Source organism: Rhynchophorus ferrugineus, unplaced genomic scaffold (genome assembly GCF_030347505.1).
Source record: "Rhynchophorus ferrugineus isolate W39M unplaced genomic scaffold, kcgeb_rfMv2 rfM653, whole genome shotgun sequence".
Taxonomy (NCBI): domain Eukaryota; kingdom Metazoa; phylum Arthropoda; class Insecta; order Coleoptera; family Curculionidae; genus Rhynchophorus; species Rhynchophorus ferrugineus.
This window is the reverse complement of record NW_027473230.1, coordinates 30001-34395: the sequence shown is the minus strand read 5'-3', so window position 1 is coordinate 34395 and position 4395 is coordinate 30001. Positions and strand designations below refer to the sequence as shown.

Here is a 4395-nt window from a genome sequence, read left to right as displayed (position 1 = left end):
ATATATCGTCGTCTTACGCACACGTTTCTTTATAAGTCAAACTTATAAAATAAACTGTGTCTGTATTTGTTTTATCTGCTTCGTGTCGATAAAATAATAAGAACAGTTCCCTGGTTGATCCTGCCAGTAGTCATATGCTTGTCTCAAAGATTAAGCCATGCATGTCTCAGTACATACCGAATTAAGGTGAAACCGCGAAAGGCTCATTAAATCAGTTATGGTTCCTTAGATCGTACCCACAATTACTTGGATAACTGTGGTAATTCTAGAGCTAATACATGCAAACAGAGCTCCGACCAGAGATGGAAGGAGTGCTTTTATTAGATCAAAACCAATCGGTTTCGGGTTCGCGCTCGTCATCGTACAACTTGGTGACTCTGAATAACTTTAAGCTGATCGCACGGTCTCGCACCGGCGACACATCTTTCAAATGTCTGCCTTATCAACTGTCGATGGTAGGTTCTGCGCCTACCATGGTCGTAACGGGTAACGGGGAATCAGGGTTCGATTCCGGAGAGGGAGCCTGAGAAACGGCTACCACATCCAAGGAAGGCAGCAGGCGCGCAAATTACCCACTCCCGGCACGGGGAGGTAGTGACGAAAAATAACGATACGGGACTCATCCGAGGCCCCGTAATCGGAATGAGTACACTCTAAACCCTTTAACGAGGATCAATTGGAGGGCCAGTCTGGTGCCAGCAGCCGCGGTAATTCCAGCTCCAATAGCGTATATTAAAGTTGTTGCGGTTAAAAAGCTCGTAGTCGAATTTGTGTCTCGCGCCGCCGGTTCATCGTTCGCGGTGTTAACTGGCGTGTTTTTCGCGAGACGTCCTGCCGGTGGGCTTAGTCGTGTCGCGTCGCCGTCGCGCGTGCGTTTCGGCGTGCGTGTTGTGCGCGTCGTGGTTACGACGGCCCAACTCAATCCTGCCGCGGTGCTCTTTACTGAGTGTCGAGGTGGGCCGGCACGTTTACTTTGAACAAATTAGAGTGCTCAAAGCAGGCTAAAATTTCGCCTGAATACTGTATGCATGGAATAATGGAATAGGACCTCGGTTCTATTTTGTTGGTTTTCGGAACCCCGAGGTAATGATTAATAGGAACGGATGGGGGCATTCGTATTGCGACGTTAGAGGTGAAATTCTTGGATCGTCGCAAGACGAACAGAAGCGAAAGCATTTGCCAAAAACGCTTTCATTGATCAAGAACGAAAGTTAGAGGTTCGAAGGCGATCAGATACCGCCCTAGTTCTAACCTTAAACGATGCCAGCTAGCGATCCGTCGACGTTCCCTAATATGACTCGACGGGCAGCTTCCGGGAAACCAAAGCTTTTGGGTTCCGGGGGAAGTATGGTTGCAAAGCTGAAACTTAAAGGAATTGACGGAAGGGCACCACCAGGAGTGGAGCCTGCGGCTTAATTTGACTCAACACGGGAAACCTCACCAGGCCCGGACACCGGAAGGATTGACAGATTGAGAGCTCTTTCTTGATTCGGTGGGTGGTGGTGCATGGCCGTTCTTAGTTGGTGGAGCGATTTGTCTGGTTAATTCCGATAACGAACGAGACTCTAGCCTGCTAACTAGGCGCTTTTTGACATCCTAAAGGCCCGCCGGCCGCGTTGCTTTCGGGTTTCGCGGTTCGTGCGCGGTTTTTACTGTCGGCGTACAAACTATTCTTCTTAGAGGGACAGGCGGCTTCTAGCCGCACGAGATTGAGCAATAACAGGTCTGTGATGCCCTTAGATGTTCTGGGCCGCACGCGCGCTACACTGAAGGAATCAGCGTGTCTTCCCTGGCCGAGCGGCCCGGGTAACCCGCTGAACCTCCTTCGTGCTAGGGATTGGGGCTTGCAATTGTTCCCCATGAACGAGGAATTCCCAGTAAGCGCGAGTCATAAGCTCGCGTTGATTACGTCCCTGCCCTTTGTACACACCGCCCGTCGCTACTACCGATTGAATGATTTAGTGAGGTCTTCGGATCGACACGCGATGGCGTTTCGGCGTCGTCGATGTGTAGGAAAAGATGACCAAACTTGATCATTTAGAGGAAGTAAAAGTCGTAACAAGGTTTCCGTAGGTGAACCTGCGGAAGGATCATTACAGTGTGTTGTTATGCCTATATATATATAATAGGTAAACGTACAAGTCTGTAAAAATCATTGTCGAACGTTAAAGAGCCATCTACGAAGTTCGGAAGTTCCGATCGAATTTCGACGTCGTCAACGTAGCTGTTTTCGGGTACCTATAATATATGGTTTTAAAAGATGTACGCCCGAAAGCGGAGATATATACGATGAAGATGTTGTTATATAGGACGACGAGTAATAATCGTCGGCCTACGACGGATTTCGTTATAAATGGACAAATCGAGCGCAAAATAAAACGATTTTGCCAATTATATTTCTAATCGACGTTTCGATCCTCATATCGACGAACATATACGATGATCGGTAATGTGATTAGTTTACGAAAATCTTATCACCCTTCGTTTGTTTCATTCCAAAAGGGTGAGATTTAGTTTACGAAAATATTGCCAAACTATGATCAGCGTATGCTCTTTTGTTGTCGTACGAGGTGAGACGACGAAAATTTACAACGAACGTCACCATTTCGAGTAGTCTGTCTCCGCTCCTCTCGTTGTGTGTAGTGGAGAAGACGAAAATAAACCGTAAGAGCGTTTTAAAGTCGACGGCGGCTGCGAAAGGGGCGCAAGCGCTGTCTATGACGTGAGCGCGCGTCGTCGTCGTCGTCGTCGTCTTATAATAGAAACGTTTCGATATGCGTTTAAAACCTAACTTAAAAAAAGATTACCCTAAACGGTGGATCACTTGGCTCGTGGGTCGATGAAGAACGCAGCTAATTGCGCGTCAACTTGTGAACTGCAGGACACATGAACATCGACATTTCGAACGCACATTGCGGTCCTGGGATCTCATACCCGGACCACTCCTGGCTGAGGGTCGTATCTCATTTCAAGACTGCTCGGATTTTCTTTGATCTTCGCGATCGACGAGAAATGTCTGAGCGTGCTGAGCGTATAAGCGCGATTCGATCGCGACGTTCTAAAACGTGACAGCGGACCCGTACGTGTGACCTAACTCTCTCGTACGGGTCGTACGAATATGAAAGGGATGAGACGTGTTTAAAACGGTCGTTCGCACGTTTTTGTGATAAACGTAGCGCGCACCATTAATACGATCGTCGTATCCGATAAAATTAGTTTTTAATCGACGTCGGATCGTAGGTGCGTTGTCTCTCGAATACGAGGGAGAAAACACCGTTTTTCGACGGCGCGTCTTTTCCATTCTAAACTTTTATATTTCGTATTGGCTCCTAATCTTCATTATTATGATGATTACGAGCGCCACGCATATTAAACTAGCGACCTCAGAGCAGGTGAGACTACCCGCTGAATTTAAGCATATTACTAAGCGGAGGAAAAGAAACTAACTAGGATTCCCTTAGTAGCTGCGAGCGAACAGGGATTAGCCCAGCACCGAATCCCGCGACCGACATCGGGCGCCGGGAAATGTGGTGTTCGGGAGGGTCCATTATCTCGACGTTACGTCGCGCGTCCAAGTCCATCTTGAACGGGGCAACAGCCCATAGAGGGTGCCAGGCCCGTAGCGACCGTGACTGACGGCGAGAGGATCTCTCCTTAGAGTCGGGTTGCTTGAGAGTGCAGCCCTAAGCGGGTGGTAAACTCCATCTAAGGCTAAATATAACCACGAGACCGATAGCGAACAAGTACCGTGAGGGAAAGTTGAAAAGCACTTTGAAGAGAGAGTTCAAGAGTACGTGAAACCGTTTAGGGGTAAACCTGAGAAACCCGAAAGGTCGAAGGGAGAAATTCATTCGCGGCTCGTAGTAGGCGGCGTGCGATCGCGTGACACGTGACGTTTCGGCGTTGCGCGCGCCTTTCGTACGTCGATCCGGCGACGAACGCGTGCACTTTTCTCCTTGTAGGACGTCGCGATCCGTTGGGCGTCGGCTTAAGGCTCGAGGTGGAGACCGTAGACTGCGGTTCGCGCCGTTTTCGTTTACGGACCCTCGTGTTCGCGGTCGACTCGCTCGACGGTATACCGAATGGTTTAAGGCCGCTACTCGTTAGCGTTCGGCTCGTCGCAAGCGCGTCAGATGCACGTCGGTAATCGGACCCGGTGCCGTTTCCGACCTCTGATGACTGTTGGCGACGAGGTTCTCGAACAGACCTAGACCGATCGGCGACGCTATAGCTTTGGGTACTTTCAGGACCCGTCTTGAAACACGGACCAAGGAGTCTAGCATGTGCGCGAGTCATTGGGAATCACTAAACCTAAAGGCGTAATGAAAGTGAAAGTTCGTCTCGCACGAACTCAGGGAAGATGGGCGGTTTACCCTTAAAAGTGGCCGCTTCGCA

The 4395-nt window shown here is 49.3% G+C and overlaps 3 non-coding genes across 3 annotated transcripts in view; all 3 read left to right on the top strand.

Annotated features, from left to right (window-relative positions):
* Nucleotides 1–107: 107 nt before the first annotated feature.
* On the top strand, nucleotides 108–2096 carry LOC143206349 (small subunit ribosomal RNA). Its single transcript, XR_013008326.1, has one exon. It is a non-coding gene; the product is annotated as a small subunit ribosomal RNA (ribosomal RNA).
* Nucleotides 2097–2804: 708 nt separating this feature from the next.
* Nucleotides 2805–2959, top strand: LOC143206347 (5.8S ribosomal RNA). The gene has a single exon (XR_013008325.1). It is a non-coding gene; the product is annotated as a 5.8S ribosomal RNA (ribosomal RNA).
* A 419-nt stretch (nucleotides 2960–3378) lies between these two features.
* LOC143206350 (large subunit ribosomal RNA) overlaps nucleotides 3379–4395 on the top strand; it is a 4098-nt gene continuing 3081 nt past the window's right edge. Inside the window, exon 1 of the ribosomal RNA XR_013008327.1 lies at nucleotides 3379–4395. This exon is cut by the window's right edge and continues 3081 nt beyond it. This is a non-coding gene — a ribosomal RNA (large subunit ribosomal RNA).